The sequence below is a fragment of the Canis lupus genome, chromosome 2 (assembly GCF_003254725.2).
Source record: "Canis lupus dingo isolate Sandy chromosome 2, ASM325472v2, whole genome shotgun sequence".
In the NCBI taxonomy this organism is placed as follows: domain Eukaryota; kingdom Metazoa; phylum Chordata; class Mammalia; order Carnivora; family Canidae; genus Canis; species Canis lupus.
This window is the reverse complement of record NC_064244.1, coordinates 71,605,330-71,619,134: the sequence shown is the minus strand read 5'-3', so window position 1 is coordinate 71,619,134 and position 13,805 is coordinate 71,605,330. Positions and strand designations below refer to the sequence as shown.

At 51.9% G+C, this 13,805-nt stretch overlaps 1 protein-coding gene and 1 long non-coding RNA gene across 2 annotated transcripts in view; both read right to left on the bottom strand.

Annotated features, from left to right (window-relative positions):
• Positions 1–13,805, bottom strand: part of SLC9A1 (solute carrier family 9 member A1) — a 48,600-nt gene that overhangs the window by 17,594 nt on the left and 17,201 nt on the right. The window lies entirely within an intron of this gene.
• LOC125754312 (uncharacterized) lies at positions 4,948–8,827 on the bottom strand. The gene is made up of 2 exons (XR_007408223.1): positions 8,545–8,827; positions 4,948–7,866 (listed from the first exon to the last, which is right to left on the bottom strand). It is a non-coding gene; the product is annotated as an uncharacterized LOC125754312 (long non-coding RNA).

Genomic DNA, 13,805 nt, shown 5'->3' with positions numbered 1-13,805 from the left:
GAGACCCAGGAGTGTGCAAGGGGCTCCGCCGCCCTAGTTCCAGGCCAGAGGACTGCTCTGGGGCTGCAACTCGGCCAGGTCCCAAGGGATTCCTGGTTGCACATGATTCCATTTCTCTAACTCCCTCTTCAACTGCCCCAGCAACCAGTCTCAACTACAGTCCTGAAAGGTAATACGTCCCTAGGAAAACCTGGCACTCTACAGTTTACCGCAGTGTGCTCTGAGAGAGCTTGTGTTCTTAGCCACTCATCACATCATCTCTGGTTTTATTCTTATTTTGTTTCTAAGGGGAGCGTCAATGCCCAGGCCCAAAGAGGCCCAAAGTGGCCCTGAGAGAGCCAGAGATGTATTCTTTCCATGAGCTCTCCTCCAGGGAAATCTCACTACTGCTCCCCTTCCACTCTAGTGGCCTAGTAAACACCTTGGGAAATCCTTCCTATTTTTAGGTTTGCCCCCTCCAGGAAGCTCTCCCAAGTTAAATCAGTCAGAAGTGCTCAGTCTTATCTGCTAAATTTCTAAGGCAGGAGGTGGGAGTTATCAGAAGGCTCAGCCTCTGTCGGCCTGGTCTGTTTTCAGCTCTGATCTCCGCTGGGACTGGAGGCTCCGTGAGGGTAGGAAGAGCTCTGATTCTTCTTTAGTCTGATTCTTTCCACCATCAACGTTAGCTATGAGGATCAAGGTAAAAGGACACACCCTGAGCCAGTATCCCAGCAGGCTGACAGCCAGACCAGCAGAGACAAAGATATGTGGCACTAGCTTCCCTCCCTGGATTCCAATCAGGGTTCCTAGCTGGGCAGCCCTGGACATTTATGTTTCATCTTCTACTCTCAGTTTCCCTATCTGTGTAAAAGCCTATTTCAGAGTGTGTCTGGGGTACAAGAGGAAGTAATCAGGGCAAAGCATGCCAAACAACGCTGGCACTCAATGTTAGCAAAAAGTGGCAACTGCTATATTATTTTAATTTCTTCAAAACCAAAGTATAACATGAATCACTCTGCATTATCAAGATCTACTGGTGTAAACCTGTCCATCACTGGGCATTAAGCTACCTAAAGGTGGAAATTGTCTAGAGCCATCCAGCTCTCCAGCTTCCAGTAATATAGTAGGCATTAACCATTTGTGAATTAAGATAAAACTGACTTTTAGGGGAAGGAGGTGGGGATGGCTAAAGTTTCAAGAGTAGGTGATGCTCCCAGGGCAGGGACCATTTGGATTGGGCTTTGAGGGATCAATAGAAGTTTGCCAGAGAGTAAGAGAGAGAAGCAGGAGGAGAGCCATTCTAGGGTCTGAATCCTCTTAAGAGCCCAGGACAGGGCAGCCTGGGTGGCTCAGTGGTTTAGCGCCTGCCTTCAGCCTAGGGTGTGATTCTGAAGACCTGGGATCGAGTCCCATGTCGGACTCCCTGCATGGAGCCTGCTTCTCCCGCTGCCTGTGTCTCTGCCTCTCTGTGTCTCTCATGAGTAAATAAAAAAAAAAAAAAAAAAAAAAGAGCCCAGGACAAGTATCCTGCACAGAGCAAAGAGATGTAAGGGTAATGAATAAATGAAAGACAAGGAAAAATAAAAGAGAAATAGGAAGGCAGGCTGACTTCACCAAGTCTTTGCCAATATTCACATATGAGTGTTTTTGTGAAGAGCAAGTGAGATGTTATATGATATATGTTGCCTGTGTCTTTCAATCTTAGTCCTTATTCTGTAACTGGGGTGATAATGTCACCCCCAGGGTAGCTGTATAAGTATCACTGAGATAATCACTGATTAGCTTCTGGCCTACAGGAGTCACCCAATGAATGACAATTTTTAAACGCATAACCCAACAGTGCCCACTCAGGGATACTGTATTTGATCATGACTCACTTGAAGATACACTCTCCAGCACAGAGAAGAAAAACATACATGCTAGACCCTCTGAGGTTCTGACACTAGGGGCTGCGCTGGAGCTTGCACGGATCTCCTCTCATTTCCTATTTTTAACCCAGACTCTCATTTGATAGATGAAGAGATGGAGGTGCAGAGAAGTGAAGTGATTTGCCCAAGGCTACCTAGCTGGCAAGTGGCAGAAGCAAAAGTAGAACCCAGGTCTCCGGATTGCCGGCTCTGTGTTGTGCTGTGCCAATGAAAACAAAGCCCGTCGGGATCAATGGGAAGAGCATTCAAGTTTGCAGTATGCCTCCGCTGTGGATGGAGCCATAAATAAGTCTGTTCCAAGTACTCGGGCAGGAATCATTCCCCGTAGCGGGGGAGTCAATCTCTCCTTGCCTCCCCCTCTCGTCTTCCACATGGCACCTCTATTTCTTGCTTGCTTCGCTCCACATCTCAGGGAGACAGGGTTCCACCCTCCGGGAACATCGAGTGTGGGTAGGAAATTAGCTAAAAAAGCTCTCTGAGAACACAAACAGCATGTATTAGGCTGCCTGAGGCGTGGAGGAAAGAAGACTGGGCCAGGAGGCCGACACCCAGATTCGAGGCCCAGCTCTGCCCGCCAGTAACCACGATGCTCTGGGCAAATCATTACCCCACACACAGGCCTCAGTCTCCTCACGGTAGACAAGTGAGAATCAAGGGGTTGGACACAGAAACAACTGCATTTTGTCAAGTAGCAGATTAACATCAGAGATGATTGATGAAGAAGGAAGGACAGAAATGCCACATGAGCTGGAGGGGACCTGCTGGCCAAAAAGACTTGAAAGCAATAGGTAGAGTGACACAGCAATAGGCAGGCCCTCTCAGAGACCTCACAGGAGAGGTGCTCCAGAGCAGGTGCTGTGGTCAGGTTTCCAGGGTCGGGGAGCTGGCCAAGCTTAGGGTTAACCCCCAGCACTTAACCTACCATCCCCAACCCCTGAACTCCACTTGCCAGAAATCCTCACATCCCAACTGTGTAAACACAGAGGGAAATTATTTTTCACCTCTATTCACCTCTCAAAACCTAATTTCTGGACCATGGTGGTGTCACCTCCTCTGAGAAGGCTTTCCTGAGCTGCCCCGGCTGAGTCAGGTGCTCCTCCTAATTGTGGAGCCAGGAGCTCCATAGCTAGTGTTCTAGTCAGCTTGGCATCCCAGCACACGGCCTGGGGCCCACAGGGTGATGTTCAGGGAATGGTGGAAGCTTCCTAAAGGATGTGGGGCTGAACCTGGGCCTCGTGAGCTGGAGCCTGTAGGGGGAAGAGTGTGAGCAAATGAGTGGAGAGGGGATCTCAGTGGTTTACTGAGGGCCCTGAAATTCTAGCCCACATAGGAACGAGGCTGTACAAGGAGGGAGACACCAGTGCACAGCGGGATGAGACAGGCCATGCAAGGAACTGAATCAGGGGCCCCAGCTGGTGCCGTAGGCCGCAGACCTTCATGTCTGGACCCCAATACCCCTGACTCAGCCTTGAGCCAGGTTCTACTCCTGTTCCCACTAGTCTTTTCCCTGGGTTTCAAGGACACACATCAACAACCCCTACCCCACCTCACCCCACTCGGGTGGCACTTCTTGGTACCCAGCCCAGCCTCCCCAGTCACCTAAGCACCCCATAAACATTTGTCGGATGAACTTCCCTCCAGCAGATTCTCCCCACCCCCCACAGGAAAGGCTCTGGATTGAGAGTCCCTATGTAGTGAGGTAGAGGATGAGTCACTCGAAGCAGGGGGGTGGAGGGACAGGGACTAGGGACTGGCAGTAAACAATCCGTGTGTGTTGACAAGATACAGTGCTCCAGGAGGCAACAACAGCGCCTGGCCAGCCAGGGGTTCCCAAGCAGCCAGTAAGGATGACAGCTCAGGGGGGTGGGTAGGACCTCAGGCTCCCAAGACTTGTGGCCAGTCTGGATCCCTGGCAGGTACATGTTCTACATACTGGTTTCTTTTGATTTTTTTCTTTAATGGAAATACATTGCTTTGATGATTTTTAAACAGAACCCAAACTCATTTAAAACTTTTTTGCAACAGAATCTAAGTACAGTAAGCAGAAGGAGGATTATCTCCCAGTGGCTCTCCTCCTTTCCCTTTACCTGCTATACAAGACACCCTCTTACCTCAAATCCACACTGTGAACAGTTCGGTATACAAAATTCTAAACTATTCTGTATCTATAGTTTTAAAATTTGGTATAAATGGCATATTCTACATACTGAGCTAGAACTGCTTCTATGGGGCAGAGACTGCACCAAACACTTTGCTGAGGCATCTCATTTAAATTTCTCAACAACCTTAATGGTACTATTATTAACCCCCATTTTAAGGTAAGTAAAGAGAATATCAGCGGGATGACTGCTTCCACGCCCCAAGGTCACAGAGCCAGGGCTCCAGAGCAGTGTCTCAGACCCAAGATGACCTCACCTCCTACTGTCTCCCAGGCCCCTCCTCCGTGGAGCAACTTCACCGTGGCCATGGCCCTGCCTGGGCCACAGTATACTGAACAGTCTCCTCCATGATGGCATTAGGATGAAGGCTGGTTTCTCATACTGAAATCCTCCCTTAAGAGCCCCAGACAGTCCTGCCCCTGTGGCTGGCGGGGAAATCAGAGGGCCTCTGCTTCTCTGCTTCCACTTCTGTACCTTCACCCGACCCCATGGGGTCACTGGCATCAGTAAAGTCGAAACCATGCCCCTTGCAAGAGAGGCCCTTCTCGGCTCCCCGAATTTCAACATGTAGTGTAGAGGAAGTGGAAGCATGGAATACTTGAGCTGGAAATGAACCTGGGCTTAGTCAGGATTCAAGCCCCCCACTCCACCCCCACCCCCACCTTCCTCTCCTGGTTCCCAGGTGGGCGGCTCCCCAGGGGTGAGGATTTGCCCTCCCCCACCCACCCCATCCACAGCCCTTCTCCTGCCAGACTATCCTCAGAACCTGCAGGCCACAGCAGGAGCTCGAGCCGGCTGCCCATGCCAGAGGCAGGGGGGAGAAACAAGAAGCTCCATGAGAGAGGTTCCATTTCCAGAAACTTTAGACCTTGGGAAAGCTGGATTTCTCTTTTTCTTTTCCTTTATTAGGGGTATGGTCGAGTTTGTAAAATGCAAATTTAGGAGAAAACTGAAATCAAGACTACCGAATACCTGTTGTCCTTTAGTTTCCCTTCCAGTTGAAAGTCACTTAGCTTAGAAGCTTAACAATGAGTTAAATCCATTATATATAACTTGAACTTTTTCACAATATCATCAAAGCAACACAAAGAGAAATTCTATCATTTCCAGGACAACAGCCCTGCGGAAAGCGAGGCCCAGCGTCCCATTTTCAGCTGCTCCAGGGGAGGGAGGAGGGAAGCTGTGGAGGGAGAACCAGACAAGACTCTAGAGGTGCTGGCTGGGTGACAGAGGGAGAAGAGCACCCAGGGAAGCCTCCGGGGTCCCTTCCACTGCTCCCAGCTCAATCAGTGCTTCCCAGCATCTGGGGGCAGTGATAAAGAAGAGGTACCAGGTGCCCCTCGACTTGGGCTTTTCAGTGAACTCTCAGAAGGGAGAGACATCAATGAGAAAACATGACTTTCAGAGGACTGAGTTTGCAGTAGGGCCTGAGAGGATGAGGACGCTTCTGGGAGGGTGGGGCACAGGTGACCCTGAGCCTGGTGTGCATGGGGTGGACTCTTAGTGGCAAGGGCGCAGGAGCTGAACTCTCATTTCCCTACCACCAAACATGTTCCTCCTCCAGTGGTCCCCACTGTCCCAGCATCATTCAGTTGCTCAGGTCCCAAACCCCGGAATCATCCTGACTCCTTTCTCTTATACCCCATCTCCAAACTCCCTCTGGCTCTACAGCCTCCTTGTTTTTCCTTGAACAGGAGAACAGTTCCATCCCAAGGCCTTTGCATTTACTCTTCTTTCTGCCTGAAACACTGTACCACATAGTTGAACCAACAGATTCCCTCCTTCTTCCAGGTCCCTGCTCAAATGCCACCTCCTCAAGGAGATCCTCCCGGGCCTCTCTATCCACTCATCTTGCTTTATCTTTACTGTACTCACCACTACTTGAAGTCTGTATGTGCTCATGAATGGGTCCCCAGTTTGCCTCCCTGAGGGCAGGCTGTCACAACTGCTGCTGAACCCCTAGCACCTATAGTTGTACCCATCACACGTAGGCTCACTATCAGTATTCGCTCATCTGACCAACTTCTGCCTCAATGACCTAACAAGGTTGTTGTGAGGAGCACGTAGGACCACAGATAGGAGAGCACTGAGCAAACCAGAGGCTTTGTTTGGTGGATTAACTGGAGAAGCACTCCGGTTCCTCTAGCAGCTTTCCCTCAATACTCCCCAGGGCAGAAACTTGTCACACTTGAATCCACTCACACTGTGCAGTTGATGGGTTGTCTCCCCCTGCAGACAGCTCTCAAGGGCAGGGACTCTGTCCTAGTCATCTTTCACCCTCCGGCACTTAGCACAGAGCCTGGCACGTGGCAAAGATCGAGACTTGTCTGTTGAGCCTGCATGACTATCCAAGGGCAGGATTCCAGCCTGATTAAACCTCATGTCCAGAATGTGGCAGCAAGCTTGTGTGCACTGAATACCAACTGAACTGGCCTGACCTAAAGTTAGGGAGGCACTGGGGGCCTTTGGGGCACAGCAGTGGCATGTGGAAAGGTGGGAGGTGTGGGTAGAAGGTGTGTGGAACAAGCATGCTATACTGAGTTTTTATCAGGCACAGGTGACAGTGAAGGCTGGAAAGGAAGTGATGACCTAGGTGGGCACAAAGCAGCCATTTCTCTGGGCAGTAGACAACAGATGAAGAAGCAGTTCGAAGCAGACACTCTCCCAAGATCACATGGGTAGCAGCAGAGCCAGGTCACAAATCTGGAACTATTGACTCCCAATCCAGTGCTTACACAGAGTCATCAAAAGGCTCTAGTCTTAGATGATGTGAAAGTCCTGCCAGTAAACACCTCGGGGAAGAAGTAATGGGAGATGGTACTGGACACCCCCCACCCCAGCTTGGCACCCTGGAGTGGGGAGAGCAGTCCAGTTGCAGAGCTGTTAAGGCTAAGCTCCAGGGGCACTTGTACAACCTCTTGCAGATTCCAGCAGGATCAAGGAGCCTGCCCACCCCTCCCCCAGTCCACCTCCAAATGCCTCAGGAGACCAGAAAGCTATATTCGGGGAGAGGAAGAGCCCAAGCCAAACCCAGGCTGGGGATTGATGCAGAGACCTGGGTTCCGATCTAGACCCTGCCACCAACTTACTAGGTGCTTCGAACAAGCCCATGCCTTTCTCGGGCCTTCCCCATCCTCAGAGGATGTTGAGGGCCTTTTCAGCTCTGATATCTGACCAGTGAGCTCTGCTATTAGACAAAGCACTTCATGCTCACCATCTCTGTGCATGCCAACGAGCACAGTACCCTGAGCCCAGGACAGCTTCGCGGTGTAAGACAGCACGAAGCATGGGCTGGTGTAAAGAGCCCTGGTCTGCCAACACAGGAGCTGGCTTCTGTCCCAGTTCTAAACCTGAACTTCTCTGTGATCTCCGGCAAATCACAGTCCTGCCCCGAGCCTCACTTCCTTCCTCTCTAGCATGGCGATAAGCAATGCTCAGGGCACTAGGTGGCTGTGAGGAAGAGAAAGTCAGGTCTTGGATGGAGGGGTGGGATGGCAAGGGGCCTCTATGTTCCCAGGCAGCAGAGCATGTCTGCTTTCCGGGGCTCGGCCTACTCTGCAGCCGCCTGACTTGGGTTCCACAGGGACACAGCAGGAATATCATGCCACCAGGGGGGCTAGGCCTCCCGCTGGAACAGAGGTCACTCACTGGCTCGCTCTGGAGCCAGGGCCTAGTGAGAGGAGGTCCCAGCAGTCAAGTGCTCCGGAGGACTGAGGCAGAGCAACTGGGCCTGGGCCAGGGGAGGTGGTCCCACATGCAGGGTGGAAGATCCTCAGTGACACAGCTGGGAAAGGTGACATCTGGAAAAACAAGCAAGGATACAGTTGCCTCAGGGATCTGTCTGAGGTTTCAACCCAAACTCACTCAGCTGGGAGCCCCGTGGTTGAGAGTATGGTCTTGAGAACCAGGGGCCTGGTTCCCTGGCTCTGCAACCTACAAGCCATGTCTCCCCTGCAGATACTCTGACTCTCAGGTGAATCTCAGTTTCTCCATCTGAGAAGTGGGCTCATAATCATTTCTATTTCAAGGGCTGTTCTGAGGATCCAGTGAAATTATGTATCTGGAGCCAAGAACTGCCAAAGAAAACTCTCAGCAAAGGGCACAGTCCCATCTCTGTACCCCTAGTCCCCAGGCCCACAGAGGGCCTGCTGGCATCAGGGCACAGCTGCCAGGGAAGCAGCCACAGTTGGGAGATGGGGCCACACTCTGAGGCAGCCCCTCTGAAACAGGGCTTGGTACCTTGTCCCTGTCATTGTTGGTTCCAGGTTGAGCCCGGTGGCAGAAGCCTATGGAGGTGCTGAAGGGAAGGGGAGAGGAGGCAGAGGGGGAAAGTAGATTGAGGCAAGGGGAGACAGAAAGAGAGTCGGGGGGAGGCTGGGAGAGGCAGAGGAGGCTAAGGGGAGGCACAAGCCCTCTGGATCCCCACTGAACCTATTTCTTGTCCCCTTTAAAATCTGTAGAACTGCTTTCTAGGGTACCTGAGTACACACAGGAACTGTGGACGTAGCTGGGCCATGCACATGCAGGTTCCCTGAAACCTCAGCAACAAGCCTCAGAGGCAGGCTGGCAGAGTGGGAGGCCAGAGTTTCCCCGAAGCAGGTGCCCAAGGCATCCGTCTCCAGGAGATGCACTGGAAGGCTCCCACACACTTCTGAGAGCAGCCCAGCTGGCTGAGCATCCTGAGGAGGGAGACACAGAGGGCACACTTGGAGGGCCTCTCCCTGCCTCCTCTCCCTATCCACTGGAACAGTTTGTCACCTCAGGCCTCCAAGAGCCATGAGATGTACTGAGTGGATGGGAGAGCTGAGCATGCTCAGTGGAGGCTGCCCTTTAGAGGACACTGCAGAGAAAGGATGAGGACACGGCTGGCTGCAGGCCTTGGTCCTGGTGCCAGGAGGGCCCAGAGCTACAGAAACAGCAAAGGGAGGTCAGGTCTCTCCTGGGGTTCAAGAAGAAGCTCAGTAAGAAGCTATAGGCGGTTAGAAGAGACAGCCTTCTGAGACCATTCCAGCCCAACCCCTCCATTCCATAGATGCAAAGAATAAAGCCCAGAGAGGGCAAGGACCTCGGCCAAGGTCACATAGCAAGGTGTTGGCAGAGTCAGGATTCAGCCTGAGGACTCACACTCCAAAGCCAGTCCTCGTGTGGAATGCAGTGCCACCTCTCATTACTCCTAACTTTACCTACAACTACCTTTTACCGAGCACCTCACTGTGACGTGTTGTACGCCTTAACTGTGTGCGTTCCTTAAAAGTTCTCTGACCTACGTATCATTCTGCAGCTGAGGAAACTGAGGCAGGGAACGGTGAAGAGACTTCATTAACCAAGGTCCTACAGTTAGGTCTTTCCCACTCCAGAGCTTCGGACCAGCATGCTTCCCCCAGCTCTGGGCCCTGGCTTTCTGTTCTGCTGTGCTGGGAACAGGAGGCCCTGTTTGCTTTGGACTGTCATCAGCTTGCCAGGGGACTTTGGGAGTGAGATACCCACCCTCTCTAAACTCCTGGTTTCCTCTAAGATCCCCAGCAGCGGGCAGCCTGGGTGGCTCAGCGGTTTAGCGCCACCTTCAGCCCAGGGTGTGATCCTGGAGACCCAGGATTGAGTCCCACGTGGGGCTCCGGGCATGGAGCCTGCTTCTCCCTCTGCCTGTGTCTCTGCCTCTCTCTTTCCTTGTGTCTCTCATGAAGAAATAAATAAAAATCTTTAAAAAGGGAGGGGGGGACGGGAGGAAGGGGAGGGGGATGATCCCCAGTAGCATCAATACGTCCTGGTTCTGTGTGTGTTCTGCCAGCAGAGACAGGAGCTGTCTGGTATCCCAGTGAAGAGAACAGAAACCTGGAGGCACCTGCCAGGCCTGGGTGAGGCCTGCAGGGCCCCTTCTTAACACCTGCGTGCACTGCTCTGGGGGACACAGTGTGGTCCACTAGCCACGTGCCAGCATGGGAAGGGAGAACTGTCACCAAGTCAGGTGCTTACTCATTTGGCCTCAGCAATCCCATAAGGTAGGCATTATTTCCATTTTCCAGAGGAGAAACTGAGGCATGGAGTTTAAAGAATTTGCCCCAGTGGCACCCAGCCAGGCAGCAACAAAACTGATACCTGATTCCAGGGCTGTCTGACTCCAGAGGCTGAGGTCTGTGCTAGCACCCGGCTGCTCAATAGGACATGACCTGTAACTGCTTCCTGGGGGTGCTCTCCACCAAGGGGACAGGTTCTGGAGTCCAGCCCACAAGTGGTTATGCAGTGAGGGCCTGGCTGGAGGCTAGGAGCCCATCAGTGATGAGGTGAGCACACAGGGGCAAGGTCCCAGGCAGGCTGAGAGGCTGCCGGCCTGCCGCCTTGCCCACCACCAGTGTGCCCCATAGAAGTCACTGTCCCACAACCTCAAACCATCCAGTGAGAGAGGCACTATCACACTCACATCACAGACAAGGAACCCGCAGCTCAGAGGGGCTAGGCCACTTGCCCAAGACCGCCTAGCTGGTAGGGGGCAAGGCCAAACAGGATTCGAGCCCAGGAAGCTGACTCCAGAGAGGCCGGGTGCTCATCCTCCAGGGTATTTCTCCATCATGTTCCTTATCTGAGTCACAGAAAAAAGCTGGATGAGTATTTCTCAACTCTCCAAAGGATGGCCCTAACTAGACTGTCTCAGAATGTTCAAAAGGAGCAGAGTGGGGTCCCTGCTATGGTACTAACTATGCTTATTATCCATAAATGGATAGAATACCGGCCCTGAGTGCCAATCCCCATGTGCCTGGACTCTGGGCCTCGGGTTTGCCCAGCCACACAGTGATAGGGCCAGGTAACCTATTAAATAGCCTGTTCACTCTGGCTTCCTAGATTTAAGGCCACTGGGTTCCACCACTTTCTTGTGCATGTGACCCTGGGTGAGCTAGTTAACTTTTCTGAGCCTCGCGGTCCTCATTTATAAAACAAGGATGCCTCCTCTTGCCTCACAGGGTCAGATGAGGCCCACCAAAGATGATGAAGGCAGAGAGTGCCACACAAAGCGAGAGGTCCAGCAGAGGTGGCCTCCTATTCTTGGTGCAGGACTTCTGTGACATCACCATTCACTGCCACCAGGACATGTGTCACTGCACAGCCTTGCCCTGAAAGTGAATACGAGGGCTCACACCCCACCCTGGACCAACAGGGCACTCCCAGCAGCCCTACCCAGCCACCTGATATCACTGCCATGGTGCTTTCATAAAGAGCTGTGGCTGCAAAAGAGGCGGGAGCCAGAGTACAAGGAGCCACTTCTGCCTTTGTGTGCCTGGTACCCAGTGCGGCGGCCAGATACAGGGGGAGTGGAGCCCACCTGGGCTGGTTCTGTGCCAATCTTATCATGCCAATTCTTCCTGGGGAGGAGCAGGGTAAATGAGGCACAGGCCCCCGCCCAGGCTGGTCAGGGTTCTGCTTCCGGATTCCTGACCTCAAGTCTACACCGGTCAGCTCACAGGCTTGGGGGAGCCCTCTCTATCCTCTTATAAAGCTGGGATGGCAAAGGCTCAGGTGATCTGAACACTATGATATAAGATGCCTCAGAGACTACGCAACTCCGGGCTGTTACCTGCAGGAGGGGACAGGGAGCAGGGGTGCTGGCTGGCTCCTTAGGGAGAGGCAGGGAGCTCTGTGGGGCCGGGGAATGGACAGAAGTTCAAGCTTGGGGGCACAGTTAGGACGGAGAAAGTGCTGTAGCCTTGACTGGGGCAGCATCTCTTCCCTACCCAAGCCCCCTACACCTCTGCCCCACCTGCCCGCTTCCCCACCCTCCTGGACCAGAGGGTGGTCAGCACCCCCTCCGCTGGGGCAGTGGTGGGAGCTCAGAAGCTGCGGGGCCAATGTCTCCCTTGATTTGATTCTGGCTCCATCACTTGCTGGTTCTGCAGCCTTCCCTGGGCCGTGGTTTCCTCACAGGCAAGAAGGCAGGCTGGGCTCACTTCTCAGAGGCCCGTAGCTCTGACAGTCCGTGATTTTACATAATAAGCAGCACACGTGCGTCACTCTCCACCTCGTACTTTCCACTTTGTACTTTGCTGTATGTTATCTTCTACCCTAACATTGATCTTTCCTGTATGTTATCGCGTTTAGATTTAGACCTTGTGGCATCCATATGAGGCAGGTGTGGGTTCTCCTGCATTAAAGAGAAGAAAACCAATGCTCGGGGCATATAAGCCCAAGAACACACCCAAACAGGGAACAAGAGAACAAGGCTTGCACCCAAGGTTCCAGAAGCCAGGAGGAAGCCTGAAAGCAGCCCTGCCAGGCCAGAGTGGAAAGCCCCGGGTGACTGGTTCAGGAGCTCATTCCAGTCTGTTCCTCTTAAAGCTGCTCCTTCAACGCGGATAAGGGAACTCTTAAAAAGTCAGACGAAATAAAAACAGGTAAGTTGCAAAAGAGTATAAACAGCATGATTACTATGTAACTATTTTTATTAAAAAGAACTCCAGGGTCTCTGGGGTAGTGCAGTCCGTTAAGTGTTCCACTCTTGGTTTTGGCTCAGGTCATGATCTCAGGGTGGTGACATCCGCACTCAGCACAGAGTCTGCCTAACTAAGTTCCTCTCTCCCTCTGTGCCCTGCCGCCCACCATGTGCACCCTCTCCCTAAAAATAAATTAATTTAATTTTTTAAAAAACTTCACACGACAGTCAAATCCAGGCAAACAGTGATTGCAAAGCGATCAGCTCTAAAGGGCAGGTGAGTGAAAGGGACAGGATTTGCATTTTTTCTTTACACACTTCGGTAGTGTTTGAATGTTTGGTTCCTTTTTATGAACAACAACCACAATCTGGGAGAAAAAAATGTTTTGGGCACCCGCTCTAAGTCCAAACTCAGTATGAAACACTTTCCTATAATAGATTATTTCATTTAATTTCCCAAAACCCTATGGAGCATAAGAATGTTCACAGCAGCATTATTCATAATTGTCAAAGGGAACCAGGGGTGCCTGGGTGGCTCAGTGGTTGAGCATCTGCCTTTGGCTCAGGTCATGATCCCAGGGTCCTAGGATCAAGTCCCGCATTGGACTCCCCTCAGGGAGCCTGCTTCTCCCTCTGCCTATGTCTCTGCCTCTCTCTGTGTGTCTCTCATGAATAAATAAATACAATCTTAAAAAAAATGGGAATCAACTCAGATGACCATTGGCAGGAGAGTGAACCACTGTGGCTTCTTCACACAAGGCAATGCTGCACAGCAATAGAAACACACTCATGCATGTGACAACAAAGAGGAACCTCCTGAGTAGGCTGTGCAGAAGCAGCCAGATACAAGCAGTACCCACTGTCTGACTCCGGTTATATTAAGGTCAAGAACAGGTACAAGAAACTGATGATGACAGAGGTCAGAACAGCAGTTACCCCAGAGGAATGTGGGGGTATGGACAGCAAAGGGCATGAGGGGACTTTAGGGGGACACACAGATATCCTCTCACTTGCTTGTTTTGTTAACTTCGTCGCAAACATTGGTAAATCATCACTGAGCTGTTCACTTTAAGATTAGCACACTCTGGGCAGCCCGGGTGGCTCAGCAGTTCAGCGCCACCTTCGGCCCAGGGCGTGATCCTGGAGACCCAGGATGGAGTCCCACATCGGGCTCCCTGCATGGAGCCTGCTTCTCCCTCTGCCTATGTCTCTGTCTCTCCCTCTCTCCTGTGTTTCTCATGAATAAATCAATAAAATCTTAAAAAAAAAAAAAAAAAGATTAGCACACTCTACTGTATGCATTTCTGCATGTTATCCCTC